Genomic DNA, 21966 nt, shown 5'->3' with positions numbered 1-21966 from the left:
TGTGTATAAGAGACAGTATATATGTGAGCGTATAATTTCATAGTTTGATAGGCCGCACAGGGCTTTAGCTAGATAAAGACATTTCCTATAATACACAAAATGATTTTATAACATTCGATAAAGTTATGAATGTTAATTTTATTGGTCATATACAGAAATCAATACAATAAATAAAATTTGCCTTCTCTGTACAATGGATAAAAGATAAAAATTGCACAAAGATATTAATAAATATAAGATTGCACAGAATGACACGCACTAAAAATATGAAGTAAATAGAGCAAAATGTTATCTAACAAAGCTATCGTTAAGCATCTTAATTGCACTAGGAATTAGTCTTTTGTCTATTTGTTGGTGTGAGTGAAATAATAATTCTATCAGATCTGCTAAAACTGATGTAATTGTGAAGCTGGTGGTACGATAACACATCAGGTTGGGAAAGACGTCACTCCTATGATATTTTCCTGACGCAAATTCATATCCTATTAGGACTATTGGGAAAGGTATTCATCTTTAGTCACCAAGCGCAAGCTCGGTGGTCTGGTGGTTAAAACTTCAGACTAGATACCTGGAGGTCGTGGGTTCGATTCCCACCCGAATCACTTGCAATTTTTTGGCTTGACGTATTGAGTATTCGGTACGATAACACGTCAGGTGGTTATTATCATTGATTATATTATACATTGTATTTAACAAGGGAGCTTCAATCATTTTTCGAAGGTTTTACATATAATTCCTGTTATTTTACCGCCTTTCTTAACTATTTTATTTAAATTTCTATTAGTAAGTTATGTAGATGTTATAACTAGGTTGTATCAGAAGAGTACAATGTAGTATAAATTTATATAATTTAGTCCAATTAAGTCCATTAAGTCCTATAAAAACAAAAGTGAGAAGGACGACATGAAATTAAAATAATCAAAACTGGTAAATTTAGCATAAGTTTCCTGTTAAGAGAACAAAAAAAAAAACGAGACTGCCAGAGGATGAAACAACTGATGGAACCGCCGAAAATTGTTACTGATCACAGCATTTACATTTTGATACTTGGTGAAAAGCTTATCAGATATGTAATAGTGACTTAGAAATATAGATTTTATAAAAAGATATTTACATTATTGTTCTTTCATTTGAACACTTTTTCTATCACAATTTGATTAAAATATCATATATTTGAATTCCCAACAAAAGTCTCAATGGATTAGTTGGATATCGATCCACGGTTCGATTTAAAGAACGGTCTTACAAGAAGTACAAGAAGAAGTATAGACTGAATCAATATACTGTAAGTAGCTTTTGTATGTTTGAAAATGATGTAAAAATAAGAACAATTTCAGCTTAGAATCGGCAGGAAATTAAGAAAAATGTTCCGAAAATGGTCTGGTGGTGGGGGTGTTGAAGAATCCCCCCCCCCCCGAAAATTGTTGACACTTTATGGGTTTCATAGGCTTATTTAATCGATTTTAGGGTCAACTAATATGCCGGTCGCGCTACCCTTGTTTCTTACTACTGAAACTGCATTACGATATTCGGAACTTTGTATACAACTTTACCATTATCCTAATTTGTAAGGCTGTTGTATTTATCGCATACAGCTTAGTATCCTTATTATCTAAATTTATCTCATAGTAGAGTCTTGTAGGTGCTGAATTTGTAACATAGTTTAAACTCGCAACTGAATTTTGCGTGCTTTTAAAAAGAAATCACAATCTATAATTAAAAAATAAAAACAACTAGATTCAGAATAATATTCATGCCTGCCGACATACATCAATTTCGTCATGTTTTTCTAAGGATTGCTTATTTTTCCTACTCTCATTTTCCCATTTCAGCGTCTCCCCCCCCCCAAACCTGGCGCCCAGGTACGTGTTCATATTGCATTTTTCAAAATCTATTAAGAACTCAAAATATCAAGAACGTCTGAGCGCAAGGGGGCGCCGCCCACTCGACCTCGGGGGTGGGGGAGTGTTATGCTCTTAGTTCCCCCACATTTTGGTCCACTTTCTACAAATTCGCGCCCACCCGTACGGACCTAACCTCTTTACAGCTAATATCAGCCTCTTTATGTTGCCAGCTGTGTCATTGTTTGGGACACGTCGTGAAGTAGATCTGCCTCAGTGATGTTTCCTGGCTGAAGGAGTATGCTGAGTAAAAAAGTAGGAGATGAAATAAATTACAGGGGCGGATTTAGGGGGAGCCGACCCCCCCCCCTTTTTTTGGGAGGTAAAAAAAAGAGAGAAAAAAAAAGAAGAGAAGAAGGAGAAAGAAAAAAGGATAGCCCACAACGCCTCAAATGTTATTTTCGGGCGTCTAGAACACAAAAATTGACATTGTTGCCTCGATCGGCCCAAATTTAGCCCCCCCTCCCCTTTTGGACATCTCTGGATCCGCCCCTGAATTATAATAGGCCGTGTTTTGAAGGATGCATTTGGCACTGGAGAGTATGTAGGGATAAAAAAAAAAAGCTTGCACTGCAGGTTGGATACTACCTACCAATAGAAATGTTTTATGTATAATGTTCAGACAAACCACCCACTCCAATCCTCAAACGCACCCCAGAAACCATAGGAAAAAGAATATCGCAACGCAACTGCCAAACATTCAGGAAGCTTTCGACTGAACTGCACCCATATAGCCTACAATGTCGTATGACGGCTTGCGACAAATGGACCCTATTAAAGCTGCATTTACACCCGATCCGAATCTATTAGCCATACCACCAGGAGCGGATCCAGTAGGGATGCACTGTGGAACGTCCCCTTCCCCTTTTTCCACTATATTTTAAAAATTTAAATGCATACATTTTATGTGCGCCTACTTATTTATTCTGAAACTGCTGTGCCCTTCCCCCACCCCCTCTCGTTTGAAAAATTCGGATTCGGTGTGAATCTACCTTAGGACAACATGATTATTGTTAGTTTCTCCAAAATTTGGGTATACTAAATAGGGTAACACCTCTATTATTGGAAAATTGGTCCCGAAAGCTGTCCCCTTAATTCACGGGCTCCAAAGGAAAAATATTTTGATATGTTTTCTAAGACAAAAATGCATATTTGACTGAAAAATTTTATTTAAAAAACCGGGGAACCTTTCTGTAATCTGTATTTCATTAACCACTTACAAGTTTTGCATCAAAATGCTGTTTGTGTCTTAGAAATAAAAATTGTTTAGCATATAGAAAATTTTTTTCCTCCAGAGTCTGACTTCAATAGGGATTCTACTAACATAAAAGGACAATATTTTTTTTTTCATAGTGTTAGTTTTTCACTTAAATGTTTTATTCAATATCTTTTACTTATGTTTCCAATCAATATGTTTTTTTTTTAAATGTTTTCATATAATTTCGATGTGTTTTGTATGCACTTGTGTATATTTGTACACGCCTTTGGAACTTCAAATAATAAATAATCTCTATTTATACCCTTGGACAAATAATATTAATTCCAATAATTAAAGTTGTTCTTATGGCCATTTTCACCAAATATCTTGGACGCACTCACCTGAGCACGCAGATGTAAATTTTGAAATTCCAGAGAATCGCGTGATAGATATGGTGGAGAAGCTGTATTTTAGCAAAAAGACGCCATTGTTTTATGATTATAGTGCATATTTGTGATAAGTATCAACAAAACCACTAAGGTAGGCCTATGCATTGTTATGTGTTAAAGTTAATAGCAATTGTAGCTTGTAATTTTTTGAGATGTTCCGTGACCAAACAATTAGCTTCTAAGCTTCTTTGTTGAAGGTGTGCATGGCATGGCGGAAACAGACGCGGACGGACGCTGGCTTGTTTCAAAAATGATTCTTGATGTGATTATGCATTTTTATATATTTGTACGCACTAACGGAAAGTACCGTAATTTGCAAAAGCGTGTTAGACAAATAAATATTTTCTTATATTTATAGTACATGCTTCAGCGTTCTTGCGGCCATTTTAACTTGATTTTAAATATGATGCACAACCTGTGTGGGCATTGCAATCAGTGGCGGCGACAGGGGAATACTATCATTTCGGTCGCGCTTCGTTTCGGGGCAAGGGGGCTTAAGCCCCCAAGCGGGGCCCCCCCCCCAAAAAATCGGCCAAAGCTCGTCGGGCAGTCAGACCAAAAGAAAGCAAAAAACAGGCCTAGTTTTCCCATCCCAGCCATTTCCGGCCATCTAGAAGTCCCAATTAAAAAAAATAATCTTGTTTTGGGAGGAGGGTTACATCCCATAAATACTAAGCGCCCCCGCCCCAGTCAGACATCTTAGGGGGCCACCACTGATTGCAATGCCAGAGTGATCCATGTGAAATGACGGCGGATGTACTGTAGTCAATAGGCTGTATTCTTGCAGAAGCCTCGATAATTTGATGTGTTCAGACGGGCGGATCTAGGATGAAATTTAGGGGGAGGGTGTCCCCCTCCCAATATTAGGAAATTTGAAAAAACAAACGAACACTAAGACAGTCGTACACGGCATTCTAATCTAAAGAATTAGATTGTGTTGCTATTGATGGAGTCGTGAAAAGTATATTTGATAATTCGTAAACACATTTTCTGCCGAATGACTCTAATGACTGTTGTAGGTGCGATATATTATTATGTTAGATATTATGTTGGCATTAATTTATTATATACTCATAAATAAAATTCGCAAACACCGATGTACGGTAACTATACCAAAAGATTGTACTTTTATTCTATCATTTTGTGACCACATGTTCACCACAAGCCTTGTTGATGCGCGCCAGCGTAATCAACAAAAACCATCACCAATTGTAGTAATAAATAGGCCTAGATATGAGCTTTTTTCTTTCTTCTCTCTCACCCCCCCCCCCCCCCCCTCTCTCCCTTCTCTCTCTCTCTCTCTTTTTTCCCTTTTTTTATGGGGTGGGGGGGGGGCGGGGCAGTTTTTTGAATTGTGATTGGACCTCTTCTCATTAGAGGTGCAAAAAGCAACTATTAATTATAAATTACATGAATTATATGTTCTTAAATTTATTCTTTATATTTATCACAGTAGAAGACCCCATTATATTAGCGCTTACTTTCAAAATATCAATCACCCATATAATACTAGATTTGACAATACCGTTAATTGAAGCCCAATGGCCTTACTCTCGCGATGGAGCCCATCTCGATTTAAAGCCCCTCTTTACTTTGCAAAATTAGCCTCGAAAAGAAGCCCATCCTCGAAAGGAGCCAATTTTCACAAAAGTTCACAAACAAAAGAAGCCCAGGGCTTTAATTCAAGATTTTATGGTAACTTTGTCTTGTCCAAACCTTGTATTAATTTAGGTCAACAAAAATTTTATTTAATCCTTAGAAATATTACTTGCAGAAATCATTTTATAGCAGCAGTTAAAGAAAATTTATTAAATGTGTTTCAGACCCATTTACTTAATTCTACTTATCACATATATAATTTTAAATTTTATAATTAGTTTTGTTTATAAAACTTGTTACTTTTTTAATCTTTTTAATTGCACAATTAAAGAAGTCTAACATCAAATTCAAAAGTTCCCCGCGCACAATTAAAGAACTCTACAACAAATTCAAACATGCCTTGCACAATTAAAGAACTTTGCAACAAATTAAAAAATACCCCGCGCAATTAAAGAGCTCCACAACACATTCAAAAGTTCCCCACGATTTAATTCCTCCATAAATGTTTTTTGTTTCCACTTGCATCTCTTTTTGCTTTGTTTTAATTCTGTTCTCATCAACAACAGAATGGTGCTCTTTTTCACACTCTTTAACATATAGTTATCTATCTCTGTCATAGCGAGTGTCAATTATATATTTTAAAAAATACAGAAATACTTCAACTATAATTAAAGGCACAAACAGCAATTATCAAGATTTATTTTTTTTTAAATAGTAAAATTCTTTTAAAACCTGGCAGACAATTAATACATTACTGGGACTATAAATTCACTACTAACAATTTATCTGAAAAAAAAAATCTTTCTACATATGATTTTTCTAATAATTTATCTATTGGTAATGAATTTAATTAATAATTTATCAATATTGGTCCTAATTTAACATCAAATATTAATTACACATATCTAATTTGTTGATTTTTTTCCTTTATTGTGAAGGATAAATTTAAAACGTTCACTGTTAAATGAAGTAAAATGGTTTATTTTATCTTTTATTGCCCAGGGGTTTATTTATTTGTATTATCAACAACAACAAAAAAGAAATTAAAAGGAATTGTAAAATTTAGGTTTAAAAGAAGGTTGTAAATTTATGGGATTGTTCATGTTTAGGTCAAATAATGATGGTTGTTCAGTTCAGTTAGGTTAAAGGTAAAAAAAATAACCGGTTAAAGGTAAAAAAAAAAAACCGATGTGTCCTCCGTTTTTATGGAGACAGGTGTACAACCATGATGATTGGGTTTTTTGAGTTGGTGGAGTGGGGCGGTGAGAGGGAGGCTTGCACTGGGTCATGGGTTGGTTGTCGTGGGTTGTGGTAATGTCGTGGGTTGTGGTAATGTCTCTGAAGGTTTCCTTTTTCTTTCTTTTTTTCTTTTATTAAGTAATTTTTTTCGAACAATAGTTTTTTTGGGGGGTTTTTTAATGTCCTTTGTTATGTGTTTTTGTGTGTCCTTGACCACAGGACATCTTTTGCTTTTGGAAATAAAAAATAAAAAAATTTTGTAAAGAAAAAAAAATTTTAAACGTTGACTCGACCAACGGGGAAAAATATACAACAAATATATTTTTGTAAGGAGATGATTTAATTAACTTTATATCAAATTATTCCTGTTTTTAGGGTAAACCTTGTTTTAATTCTTTTTTACCTAAGTTCTGAAAATTATTTCATTAAAAAAGTCACTGGTTTCAATAGCATTCCATTTCATCAAACAATTTCATCTCCATAAATGCACTTTATATATCTATGCCGTTAGCATACATTTTCAATCTTTCATTTAACTTGTCTATGTTTCGTACAGCATTTAAAACTGCAAGTTACTGTATTCCTTTAAGGTGCAAATGAAAAAGTATAGACCCATTTAAATTCTTCCAGTATTAAGTTAATGAAAAATTTTGCAATAAACTTTATGGTGTTTAAAGGAAATACATTTTTATGGATCTGATTATCTTGGTAATCAAAAACCAATTTGTTTCATCTTGTTCTTGTTCTTTTACTTCTGATGATTTACCTATAACTTGTTGTGTGCCTCACGGCTCAATCCCTGGCCTCCGTTTTCATAATAATAATAATAATAATAATAATAATAATAGTGTAGTTTTATATAGCGCACATCCATCTAATGTAAGATGATCAGGGTGCTTGATATGTGGACTAGGAATTCGATCAATGACTTTCTTTGCCCCTAAGGGTCCCTTGTCTGTTTTTAATTTATATCAATGATCTTCCAAACACTACCAATTTTTTCAACTTTTGATTGTTTGCTGTTGACACCAGCCCATGAAATTGGGAAAAAATTAGGTCAGCAAAAATTTGCCGACCTTAAATTCTCTGAGGTCTGCAGCCTTTGCAATTTTTTACTACCTAGGCCTATATATTTTTCCGAACGCTCGACCTTACATCGTCATCTACAGATTGTGATTTTTTAAATTTCTCTATTCTATCAATATATTGCTGGGGAAAGAATAATCGTACTTGTATTAATTTAATGATGTAGTATAATACATAGGCCTATGTTTTACATAAGAAAATCACCGAATAAATTTTGTTTTAGCATTTGTTTTATCGTTATCTTTGGCATGGGAAATATCACTTTCGTAAAAGCTACGATCGTATCATCACAGGCTGCTTCAAAACTGCCCATGCATGTCCATGCGCATGCCCAGAATGATCTATCAGGGATTTTCCACTCATGTACAGTACTTGTCAGTATTGAAGTAACAATGCGATCGTGGTTGCGTTTAAACGGACGGTAGGATAATTTTGTTGTTTTTAGATAATAAACAACTTTATTAAATATGATGATAATACTGTAAAATGAAGACAAATAATAGATTTAGATAAGCATTACGATCTACGCGGCCCACGTGGCTTCAATTGTGCGATGTTGTAGGCCTTGGCTGGCTAGTGTCATCGCAACCTAGGCCTAGCCTACGAAACGACTAGGCGAGAAAGACAAGACGATTGTAAACAAATCGTACATACTGCATGCCTATTACAAATAGTTATTGTACAAACAAACCTGTTTTATGAACCACCAATTTCCTTGGTTTGACGACGTACCTGAAATTTAGTGTCTGCTATAGCCTGTTTCAGTAAAAGTTTTTGACTTTCCAAGCAGTTTTTGAAGCAAAGAAATCTAGGCCTAGGTCGGCAAAAAATTCTCTATTCTGGCTCGGTAATATGGTCGGCGACTTTTTTTCATTCTTTACCCCAAAATCGTATTGATTTGTCCGTTATTAACTCTCAATTTTAAAATGTTATTAGGCCTATATTGACTGGTACAATTCAAACAAATGACAATTACAGTAATTCTGAAAAAAACTGATTTTTTTCATTCTAAAATGAACTAACAATCAATGTACTGTAATGAGATAATTAAAGTTCTGTTAATTTAGTAATTTAGTTAGTATTTCTTGGATGCTCCAAATTCAAGAAATAATAATAAAAATTGGGAAACAAGCTGATTAATGAAATATTAATACAACTGAACAATTAGCATATATATTCACACACGTACGAAAACCTATACGTTCTTTCGTCATTACCATCTCTTGCATTGTGCCAAGTTTGAATCCAATCAGACTAACCAAACTTTTATCGTAGTAAATAGCCTAAATTATTTAGTGAGATATCAATTATGCAAATGAGCAATTAGCATATTCACACACATAACAAAAACAATAGGCTCATACCTGATCAGTAAAATATTAATTATGCAAATTAGCGATTAGCATGTTCATACACGTACCAAAAACTATCGGCTCTATTTTCTTATTAACATCTTGCATTCTGCCAAAACTGAAACCAATTGGACTTATAGTAAGTAGCCTAAATTACCGGATTAGTGAAATATTAATTATGCAAATTAGCTATTAGCATCTTCATACACGTACCAAAAACTATAGGCTCTATTTTCTTATTAATATCTTGCATTCTGCCAAAACTGAAACCAATTGGACTTATAGTAAGTAGCCTAAATTACCGGATTAGTGAAATATTAATTATGCAAATGAGCAATTAGCTCTGCCTTTTTATTACCATCTTGCATTATGCCAAGTTTGAAACCAATCAGACTAACCAAACTTAATATCGACTCAACGACAACAACAACATGAAGAAGAACATGCAAAAAGAGTAGCAGGCATGAGGGAATTTCATAGTTTTTCACTTGTCCCCGGACAAGTACCTTTCAAAAATGCACTTGTCCTGAAGACAATTGTACTTGTCCCAATATTATTGTGCAATAATCATAAAAAATAACACAAAAGTACCGGTAAGTATTTTTGCTACGGCCCTACAACATTAATAGGCCTACATTCATACGGCATTAATCACGCAAAAATGTTTTTCTTTTTTTAATCCAATTATTTCATTTTTTAATTTGATAGAATTTCAATAATGTATGATATGGAGAAATTCAAATAAAATAAACATTATTAATAATATTCTATGTATGTAGGAGTGTGTTGATCGTTTTCTTATTGCGTGTTTAAAAGCCGTCGTCATGACAACTGCAAGTAAAAAGTTCTTAGGCAGGGTTGATTCCCACGATACATGAGTTGCTGACAGGACTGTGTTTTATGACGTTATTTGGAGAAGGGTTGGGGGTGGCCATATCGTATGTTTGTGCCAGTTTGCAGTATCTTAACTCGTTGGCTGCCAGCGACGAGTATACTCGCTCACAGTGTGTTGCTGAGGGTGCCAGGGACGAGTATACTCGTCAAAATCTGGGTGAAATTCTAGCGTTTATAACTTATAAGATAAACCTAGACGATAACGTACATATGACGTATGTATGTTTGTTGTGTTATGTTGCCGGTAGTACACTCGAGCGGCACAAGTGGGGGCACCCTTTGAACATATACCAACCCATGCAAAAAACAGACGAGATAACTCGCACTTGGCATAGTGAATAAAACGTTCTATCACAGTGCCGCCGACGAGTATACTCGCCCCCTAGTATTTTCCCGCCAATTTATTAGACACATCATTTTGATGACGTATGACTAGATAAAATTTCAAAAAAGAATGTTTGTACATGTAAACTTGTTTTGGCATACGGGAAGGAACCTTAAAAAATGATCTGGCAGTCAAAATGTATTTCTTTTTGTGGAAACAGAATTCAAATTGCACGGGGAAAACCCCTAGGAAAATAGATGCGCAGAATTGTAAATACTTGTGTATGAAGGCCTCAATTTCTGCAAAAATATCCGTGGAAATTGGCTTGTATTTTCGAATTGCGGCGATGGATTTCTGGGCCCAATATTTTACGATGGGAATATTTTACAGCCTCACACATCCTGATTTTATTTATTGCAAAATAAATAAAATTGTTTACCTCTCAATGAAAGAAAACAATGCAGTGTAGGGCAAACATACCTTTGAGGATGGGCCGAGGGGACGAATCCCTTCTTGAGAATCTCCGAGACAGCGAAATTTTTGAGACGGGAAAATGATTCATTTGGCCCTAAACCCTCAATTTTTAACTCTAGTTTTACAAGATTTGGATTTTATATGCACATTACAGTAGAACCTCGATTTTACGTACGGTACGGGACCGGAGGGCGTAAAATAGAGGTTGGGTTAAATTTGTGGTAACTTTTGACCTAATACGTACGTAATGCTCAATATACGTATGTGTGAACAAACGGTGTTACCTAGGCTAGACCAAGCCTCTAGGCCTACGAATAAAACCATGTGTTTAGTGTTTTTATTCATCATTTTACGATGTCATAATAAAGTGTTCAAATAAAACCGTGTGTCTAGTGTATTAATTCATCACTTTATATCTTTTATTTAACTAAAGAACATGAAAACATTGTAAGATTACCTATACGACAAAGGTATAACTTGGGAATTCCCCTTCATGCCTATTTTAAACAACAGAGCTGTGGTGTTGTCTGGGCCTGTTGAGACAAACTAAACCCATGTGCGCTGCACTGGGCGAGCCAACCAATTAGCGTTCGTGTACGTGAAACAGCAACCATGTGCACTGCACTGGGCGAGCCAACCAATTAGCGTTCGTGTACGCAACTATGCCTACTCAGCTTCGTGTAGAAAATTCGACCAGACAAGTGTTTCCATGGTTTGCCACACGAAGCTAAGGAGGAAAGCAATAATTTTGAGCACCATCGGTTCACATGGTTTTAGATTATAACAACCCGGTATTAGACTCAATCAACGTTGCTGTTTAATGAAAATACGTTGCATTATGGTTTGTTTATTGTTATAGTTTATTGTTAGTCTTTTTACTTATGGTTGCTCTGAAAAGGGCCGTTTGTTTTGAATATTTTCGGGGTTTTTGATGACGTCATCGTCGATATGAGGCGTACGTAAAACCGAGGGTTCGTATAACTGGGGTACGTAAAAAACAAGGTTCTACTGTATCTCCTTCACTTAGAAGTGAATGATTTTTTAATTACTTTTAACAACTTTAAATCCCAATGCCCTTTCTGAGGCTGTCTAGATTGCCTTCCCCCACACGCGCAAACGAATTTGTTGAAGTCGGCCTAATGGCTGCTGCTCATATTCGTACTCGAAAGTAATTACTAATCTTGAAGTCCAGACATGTCATGTCGTCCAACTCAACTAATCAACTAATGGCTGTGTGCCCAAAGTCTTAGAATATGTCTGGTATTTATAGATTAGACCAGTGCGAATTTATATTGTAAACAGACGGTTGACATTTAACAATTAAGAATTCATTTTCAATCTTTACTGCAGAAAATAAAAAAAATTAATTTTCAGTTAGGCCTACATTTTTTTCTTTTGAACTGTCCATAAATCGTGGGAGTGTTGGTGACTCAAAGTTGATTCCCGCAGGCCATGCGGTTTTTTTATGTTTGATATCTCTCTGTGTGCCGACAATTTTCTAATAAAATATGCTGCGTATCGGACTTTTTATAAATACTGTGAAATCATTATGCATTACTTGGTTAAGTAGCCTATTCTAAAAGTGCTTGTCCAAGGACTAGTGGTCCCTAATATTCTTGTTGTCCGACCGTAAAAAACACTTGTCCCTGCGTTGGGCAAGTGGGTTCGCTCCTTTGGGGGGAGGCTAATAAAAAATAAATTTCCACCAATTAGGAATAATTAGATTATGATATTTTGTTCCAAAAACAAAAATTTTAATAGTGATGCACATTTGCCACCTTTGTTTTATGAACATAAAATTTTAGATATTTATCAGTTACATAGATTACATGTACTTAAATTATTTCTGATATTTATCATAACCGAACTCCTCATAATTTGAATGATTTCTTTTTAACTGTTGATCAATCTCATGGCAGCAGATGTAATAACCCGTATAATTTAGCTTTCTACAACCTCGTATTCAATTCAGAAAGCTTTTTGAGGCAAAATTAATGAATGAAATTTCTGTTGGCATTCATAGTATTTGTTCTTGCAATTGCCGTTTTGGCAATGACAGTTGATTTATTATATCATTCCAATTCCCTTGTTTGTCTTATTTCTCCCAAATTTGAGGTTGGACTTTCCAACCTTTGATGTGAATTTTGATTGTGGTCTTAGGAAAAGCACACCTAGGTTTGTCTCCCTCCACCAACAAAAATTCAAATTTCAAATAAAAAAAAAACCCAGAAAATATTAATTTCTTATTATTGAATGTTTTGGGTGTTTGTGCAAAAAGTCGAAATTACGACAATGGCAGGTTTTGCTAAAGCCAGTTACAATTATCTTGGCTCTTATGTTAACAACATGAGGTTTGTAATTATAACCATGTTTTGATTACAGTTTAAAGATGTATTGTCCCGGAAAATGAATAAAAAAAAAAAAATTAACTATAACTGCTTATATTGCAGTAACATACAGATTATGTTTTATACCGAATAAGGCCTCGTTATTCAACCCCCCGCACAACATTGCTAAAATAAATCATTTTCCAGCCCATTTTTAGAAAACGTTTTTCTGTTTAAACACCGCCTAGGCACCCCTACTATAGCGTTGTTTACAAGAGTGTGGCTTTTTCTGAGTGTAGCTCACTGTATCTAGTGGCGTATTGATGTGGGGAGGGGGAGACTAATGGATTAATTTTTGAAAGTGCCATTTCCAGGAATCTAGGTACTAGAGGTATCTCACGTTAACAATTTGCTCACGTCAAACCCAACCACTGGCGAGTGGATATTTTTGTGGTAGGATGATTTCTAGTGGCAGGGTAGGAGAACCCGGAGTGCAAGCTTTTTTTTATTTTTTCAAAATTCTAAAATAAAATGGAGAAGAAAAGAAAAGTCCGAGGTGCCCTTTCTGACCATCTAGGTGCCATAATCATAAGTTTGTTTACCTCAGCCCCAACCATGGTGCTACTGAGGTGGTGTATTTTCTTCCCTGGCCCATTCTGTTTCGAATCCACCACTGTAAAAGAAAATGGGTGAGGCTAACATAGACAAAATGTAAGTACACAATTTATATCGGCCCGCCGCTGGTCTCAACTGATTGGAACTGGCCCCCAGCTTAAAAAGGTTGAATACCCGGGGAATAAGGCAACAGAGGTTGGCAGACTAAAAACAATTAAATTGTTGAATGTAAACAGTGTAGTAATGGTTAAATGATTTAAATTTATATAAATAGGAAGAAATATGTGGCAAAGACAAGCCAAACCAGTCACTCGTCGCAAATCCTGTTTTGGAGATAATGGCCAAAACATGCTGGAATTTCACAATTTTGGAAATCTATTTTATTGCACTAAACTAACTTTTATATATCTATACATCATGCTATGCTGTTATTTTCCTCATTTTCAATGTTAAAACAACAATTTTAACGATTTGGTGATGGTTTCTGCCTAAGAAATGCCTAAAATCGTAAATTTGAAGTCTGATTTCTCAAATATTGTTCTTTAAACAGCTGTATGTTTAAACTCGTGTAACTTCATAATGAAGTGTCAGATTTAAATGATTTTTTTTACCATTTTATAGCTCTCATTGTACTGTTAAACCCTGTATTAATGACTAAAAATTGATTTTTCCGACGAATGACTGGTTTGGCTTGTCTTTGCCACATATACATCTCATTTTTGGAGCTTTCAAGGCAGCGGCGAGTGTAATAAAAATAAAGAACCACCTTTATTTTTTTCTGATATTTCCAGTTTTTCTTGGTGGCGAATGCGCTAATTGGCACAAAATAAAATTTTATTTCGGAGGGTGGTGGGTTTGAGGAAAAAGGTATAAAAAGTCTAAATGAAATATAAATAATTTTATTTTTCATGGGACACTGCATCTTTAAATAATGTCACCACTTAATATTTTCTTCTGTCTCACATGTTGCTTTTTTTATTTTGCTCCTCTGGTTCCTTATTTTCTACCAATTTTTAACTTGTCTTCTTTAATCGTCTTAATGGTTTTCTTTATTTTTATTTCAACCCAACGATGCCTTGAAATCTCCAAAAATCAGATGTGTATATTTCTTCCTGATTATATAAATTTAAAGCATTTATGGTAACCATCCCATTACTACACTGTTTACATTCACCAATAAAATTTTACTTTCATTTTATAAATACAGTATTCAATAGTTAAAATCATTAAAATTACAAGGAAAATGAATTGCTACGATAGTCACGGACCACGCCCATACGCAATTCAGAACTTTACCTTTATACATCTGAACCAAAATCAATCATCCTCTATAATATGTCCTCAATATTATTAAAATTATCAATAACAGACTTACTATTATGCAATCAGCCTGTTACAGTATCTGTACATATTTTCAAATTGCTTGCAATACAAACCAAGGTATTAATATGATCAGAAAAATGTGGCTACTGTAAATCTCATTGTCTTATTGGGTTTTTTTTTTTTTCTTAACAATTATTAAGAAGCAGAATAAAAGAATGCCATTACAGTATAGGTTTGATTTTGTTCTGTTATATTTTTTGTAGAGCGGCATGTTGGTACAGTCAGCCAGAATGTTAAGAAGCAATGGTGTTCAGCTTCAGGAGTAGTAAAATTGTGAGAGTGGATATCAACAAGAATACAGTGTGCTGGTAAGTGGAGAAAATATTTAATCTTTTCATCCAATTGTGATGTAGGCTACTACCTAGCCATACTGTAGTTAATAATCTCAATTTTGTTTTCATAAATGTTATTTATTATAAAATTATTGTTTAAAATATTCTTTTCTTTTTCCATTCTTTTCACCATATAGGGCAATAAAATAATGCTATTAAAAACATCCATCAATCTTAAATTAAAAATTGTACTATATATGTGGTTCTTATCTTCTATGTTTTACAGTTTTTTCTTATTTATATATTCTGATCATTTGAATGTATTATTCATGATTTTAGTTACATAAGTTACATTAATATTAAAGATGCATGTAGAAGACTCGAAAAACTTCTAAAAAATGCAGAAAAGCTGAACAATTATTATTCTGGTTTATTATTGAAACATTTTGATTGGCACAAAAATGATTAAAAACAGTTAAAACAATCAGAAAACAATTAAGTATCAAAAATTTAAAAAAAAAATTGTTTACCCAGTATCATGAAACTTCAATGAGATAGTATGGAAGTAGCCAAGCTACCAGAATGTTGTCCAAGATCTGTCTCTTATACACATCTAGATGTGTATAAGAGACAGAAACTAACCTTTATATATCTATACATAACGTTATGCTCCTATTTTCCCCTTTTCAATGTTAAAACAACATTTTTTAAGGATTTGATGATAGTTTCTGCAAGAGAAATGCCCGGAATCATAAACTTTGAAGGCTGATTTCTCAGTACAGGTCATTCCATTCATAGAAAAAGCCTTTATATCTTGAGGATATTTCCCGTACGATTAAAATCGTAACGGTACTGGTTCGGTCTACAGGAGTTGTGTTTCATACAGGTCATTCCATTCATAAAAAAGCCTTTATATTAGCCTAGATCAATACAAACTCCGGCTATATAAAATTGATTATATGATTGTATTATTATTGTAGTAGTGATACTATGTACACGTTTTAATTATTGTTATTTATTCTTTAACGTTATATATATCAATATTTAAATTTAATGTACTGTATGAATTACTATGTCCATGTTAAATTAATGTTATCTATTAAAATTGTATATTTTAATAATATAGTAATGTCCAGCCTAGGCCTAAACAAGTGACTATGTGAGTGTATGAAATTATGAAAATTATGAAAAATGCAAAATTGTGAAAGAATAAAGGAAGAACGAAGAATAGGAACGAGATTTGAAGTGGCTGAAATATTTTCCGAAAATATAAAATATTAGTCAATATGCCTTTAATTATTGTAAACATTTACTTTTGAATAGCTATGGAGAAATGCAGACCAGGAAAGATTTGATATCCAGATCCGTAAGTGCAATTGGGGATTGCAGGAAACAACCCACTGATACCACCCGACAGGCTCTGAGATGGAATCCGCATGGAAAGAGAAGTCGAGGTCATCCCAGAAATAGCTGGAGAAGAACCGTGAACAATGAGACGAAGCGGGCTGGCTACTGCTGGAAGCAGATTGAAACAATAGCTCAAAACAGAGTGTGATGGCGTGTTATTTCCAAGGACCTATGCTCCACAGAGAGCAATAGTGAATAAAGTCAAGTAAGTCAACTTTTAAACCATTTTTATTAATAATCTCTTAATATTTTTTGGTTAAAATTTAAATCTAATAATATCATTTTTTTTTTAATACAGGCTGTTTGCTAGTTGACTCATTTACATAATTTACCAGACCATGGTCTCATCACAATGATGTATTATGATAATGAATATTCATTGTCAGACAATTGAAACTACAAAAATCAGGAAACTGCTGAAATGACACCACAGCAAAAGCAACTCCTAAATAGCACATATATCTTTCAGCAGGGCTGTAGGTGGTGGGTAGCACTGTCTATTCCATTCCTCCATGATAGCATCTGGGTTTCGTCACAGCGATTCTAGCACGTTGTAACCTGCTACCACTTGGACAGGTTGACTAAGTTCGGAATCGAACCAACATTTTAAAGATATATTGTCCCTTGCTAATGTAAAAAAAAAAAACAATTATTTTTTTATTAAAAAATTTTGATTGCCAGCACCAACTGAATTGCATCAAAATTTACATAGGTAAAAAAATGACACCACACCAAAAGATATATATATCATAAATAATGCCACTAAAATTTTGTATAAGTAAGGCACTTTATAAAGCAAGTAATAGACTTTAATCGTGATCGCGGACTCATTGAGCCCGATCATATAGCAAACATGTTTCGAGAAAACGATTCTCATCATCAGTGCGAAAGATGACAAATTTTGCCAAAGCTTATATGGCTTTATACACATGTATGTAAATAAGCAAATTAGAAAAGCGACTAATGAAGCAAACCACAAAATGTAGACACCACCCTTCACTGCAGATTGTTATGTAAATTAGTACATAAGAATCAAACAGCGAGCGTGATATTCAAGTTGTAAATTTGCTTATTAAGGGATGGATTGTTCCAGGTAATATGCAAAGCTTCTTTAACTTTGAGTTTATAAGCTGAATCTGCAGAGTCAAGTACGGTGAAACATCTCTCATTAGCAAGATCCCGACAGCGTTCTGAAGCATTCATTAGTCGAACGAAGATAGTAAAACAATTGCTCCCTATAATCTTTTGAATTTAGTATTTTACTTTATTGTCTGATCCCATTTCTTAATTGCTTCAAATTATATTTGTCTTTCTATTTTTTTCTGGAAAATACAGCATCAGAACATGATCAATGCTGGGTGATAAGTATTTTGAAGTTTTGTTGGAACATTTTGCTGAATAGTGCAATTTCAGTACTGTATGTGCAAGATAAAGTAAGAGACTAGTTAGTAGATCAGATATTACAAAAAATGTAAGCTATCTTTATGAATTCAAACTAATCACAAGTTGCTTTTATGTGTATTAAACCACACATTCAAATCGTTGTGTTTACTTGTATGTTTTGTTGTATTTTTGGGGTCTATCTAGTTAAAAGTGTTAATGTACGTGTATCCATGGATATTATGTACATGGTGTAACTAACAACGCACTCCATGACCACACCAGCTCCCACCGACAATTTAATTCTGAATACTTAATCAATTTACATTGTTCTTCCTTATCTGTCGGTCAAAAACATCTTTAGAATATGATAAAATACTTAAAGAAATTATATAAAAAAAAAAAAAAAACAAGTGAAAATTGGTATACACAAGAAGCAAAAAGAAACAGTTTTAAATTAAATCAAATTGAAATTAATTAATTTGCGTGTATTTGAGGGGAGACTGATCAGTGAAAATCTTTTTCCCCAAATTTGTTGCTATTGTCAAATGGGCTATTGCCTCATTGATGCTGTCGTTAACTTGTCTTCATTAATTTGTATCGTCTTCGTGGTTTGATAAGCAAAGCCGATGCAAGTGTCCATGGAGGTACGAGGTAGGTAGGGCAAGCTTGCTCATGACGATATGCATCTTTAAACTGTGGTGCTGGACCTTCACTATTTCTAACGAAGATAGTAAAACAATTGCTCCCTATAATTTTTTGAATTTAGTATTTTACTTTATTGTCTGATCCCATTTCTTAATTGCTTCAAATTATATTTGTCTTTCTATTTTTTTCTGGAAGATACAGCATCAGAACATGATCAATGCTGGGTGATAAGTATTTTGAAGTTTTGTTGGAACATTTTGCTGAATAGTGCAATAACGTAATTCCTGGTATAAGGAAGCCTATGAAATCATAACGGTTTGACAAGGTGCGTATTGATAAGACAATACAATACTGTGTGTGTTTGGTGGTGTAGTTGTTAAGACACCAGGCTAGTTATCTGGAGCTTGTGGGTTCGAATCCTACAAAAAAAAAAAAAAGCTGCAAAATTTCAGTACTGTATGTGCAAGATAAAGTAAGAGATATATAAAAGCACTGTGAATATTAAGTTAAATATACTGATGCTTCCTGTGACATTATTATTACTAACCACTCTTCCATTTTGTGTGTTTTGTGTTTAATTCTTTTTAAATTACATTTTTGGCAGATGCAGCATCAAAGTTGAAAGACAGGAAAAGTGCAGCAGCAGCACAAGGCAACACCGAGACTGCGAAAGTTCTAATATGAGTTTTTGGTAGTTTTAGATTCTTCTAGAATTTCTCCTTTAACTTGACAGTGTATACCCTGTGTATTTTATACTGGACGACAATAAAGATAATTAAACACTTCCAGTGGTGGAAGGATTTCTATTACTAATTCAATACTCTAACAATAAAATAAAATAATTTTTTTTTTTTCTTGCAGAGGACAGACAAATTTCTCTGCAGGTTACAAGTAACAAAGAATTAACATTACTGTAAGTATAAGTGAAATATACTGAAGCTACATATGAAATAATATTATATTATGTTTGTCTAATTCTTTTTAAATTATATTTTTGGCAGATGCAGCATCACAGTTACAAGAGAGGAAAAGTATTGCAGCAAAGAAGACAACAAAATATCAACATTTTAACTTTAGTTAATTTACTGTAATTTGCGGTCCCTAAAATTTTGGAAGACAGAAAAGAATACTGAAGTTTAGTTTGAACATGTTGCTGAATACTGCGACAGCCTAATTCTGGTGAATGCGGCGATTGTATTATTTATGAAACATTATTGCAGCACCAAGACAACTTGCTTCATTATCGAAAACTGATTATATTGTACACAGACATGAATTTACAATCTTATTACAGATCAAAAAGAAACCAGAGAACTATTATAAGAAATTAACATAGGCTAGCAAAGCATTTAATTTTCTGTATAATGAATTGGTGAAAGAAAACAAACAGCGATTGTATTATTTATGAAAGACACCACTTGCTTCATTCTTGAAAACTGATTATATTGAATTGAAGACATGAATCTTATTACAAATCAAAGAGAAACCAAAAAACTACTATAATTTAAAGGCCTAGCAGAGCATTTAATTTTCTGTATAATGAATTGTTAATACCTAATAATTTACAGTATGTAATGAATTTGGTTATGAAGATAATAAAAAATACAATTAGTGTTGTCTTGATGTTTCTTTGATGTTCAAGTTTGAGGACGACTGATGCAAGTTTGAGGACTACTGATGGATGCAGGTAAGATGAAAAAAGCGCCCTCGAATAAAAAAGGCTTAATTTTTCCCATTTCCCTTAAATTTCTATTAAAAGTCGTGCTGCAGAGTGCGCTGTAATAGAAAGCCAATTTCTAAGGTCTCCTAAAATTGATGCTTAAAGTCTGACTCCAGAGGAAAACAATTTTTGATAGGTAGTAGAAGGAAATAAGTTTGACTTTATTGTGTTTTTATCCTTGAAATTTGTTATATGAATTTCGAATAAATTGAATGAAAAGTAGAATAACTGCCAACTTTTTTTTGTCTAACAGAAAAAACAGTTCTACATTATCAAAAAATGTTTTCCTCCAGAGCCAGACTTTAATAAAGGGGCTCCCTGTGGTGCTGAAAAGCGCCCTCAATAGCCATTTCATTTCAATGTTTTTGGATGTCTTTTATTTGTCATTAATTCTATAATAGTGAAGGTAGAGTGCGCCCTCTAATAGCCAGTTTCTTGGTGTTTTCAATTGTAACTTGGCTTTTAGAGGGCGCTTCTCATCTATTGACAATTAAGAGACACCAAAAAACTTTGGATTGAAAAGGCTATTAGAGGGCGCTTTTCTTCACTATTTTTACCAGGAATCCCAAGATTTTTGTGGCCAAATAACTTAGTCATATTTAGGGCCTTTTTTTATTCGAGGGCGCTTTTTTTTTTTCCATCCTGCTTGCTGGTTCAAATACTTCATTAAATACAATGAATATTTATTTATTTCAATTCTTTTTTGCAATTGAATACAATGAAGAAACAAGAAGAAACTCAATTGAATACAATGAATATTTATTTATTACAAATCTTTTTTGCAATTGAATATTTATTACAATTCTTTTTTACAAGTAACTAAATACAATGAATAAACAAGACGGAAAGTTAATCATTGAATACAATGAAATTAATTGACAAACAATTACCACAATTTCTATTTAAGTCTAGCAGAAAAGGAAAATATTAATCAACAATTCTTGAACACTAAATTAAGTCCAGTGGAGAGGCAAAATATATAAAGTCGATTGTTTCACAATAAATCTTATTGAAAGCTATATATTAAAACAACAATTTCTATTTTAAATCCAGTGGAGAAGGAAAATATTTAAAGTTATCAACAAATTCTTTTTTACATTTACAAAATTCAATAGAATAAATCTTGTGAATTTAATATTTGATTTTGTATTGCAAGTCCAGTGGAAAGGGAAAATATATAAAGTCATTAACGATTGTTTTTTACAATTTACTAAAATTCAATACAGTACAATAAATTTAATTGACACATTAAAAGCATTACCATTTTATCAAATTTTTACAGAAAGAGTTGCACCAAAATGGGTTATGGAACATTGAGCAAATGAGGTCATATCAAAAACTATTAACATTATTATGCAATAACTAAGGCCAATGGCTTCGTGTCTGGTAATTCAATTTCACTATACAAAAATTTGTAATTAATATTATCATTATTCTTATTCTTCTTTATGATTTACTATTTATTGCCAAAGTTCTCCGTACTGAAAATATTTTGATTTAGGCATTAAGTGCAGATGTACATTATTATTATTTAGGTACTGTGGGTACTTTATACTGAGGACCTTTGATATGTAACCAAAGATACTAGAAATACAAGATAGAGTTCTCCACACAAAAAAAGTGTTCCACCGTGTTCCACCGAAATGCATGGTGGGAATACGAAAAATGGGACGCCCCCTACAGCTGGATCTAAAAAA

The 21966-nt window shown here is 33.7% G+C and overlaps 1 long non-coding RNA gene across 1 annotated transcript; it reads left to right on the top strand.

Annotated features, from left to right (window-relative positions):
- The first annotated feature begins 2384 nt into the window (after positions 1-2384).
- LOC117103892 lies at positions 2385-20059 on the top strand. Its single transcript, XR_004444675.1, has 8 exons — positions 2385-3639; positions 15046-15150; positions 16438-16726; positions 17857-17954; positions 18745-18874; positions 19154-19240; positions 19411-19462; positions 19551-20059. It is a non-coding gene; the product is annotated as an uncharacterized LOC117103892 (long non-coding RNA).
- The last annotated feature ends 1907 nt before the right edge of the window (positions 20060-21966 follow it).

The sequence above is a fragment of the Anneissia japonica genome, unplaced genomic scaffold (assembly GCF_011630105.1).
Source record: "Anneissia japonica isolate Jap-2015-1 unplaced genomic scaffold, ASM1163010v1 scaffold1065_len1792383_cov172, whole genome shotgun sequence".
NCBI classification, from domain to species: domain Eukaryota; kingdom Metazoa; phylum Echinodermata; class Crinoidea; order Comatulida; family Comatulidae; genus Anneissia; species Anneissia japonica.
This window is presented reverse-complemented; position numbering and strand designations above follow the sequence as displayed.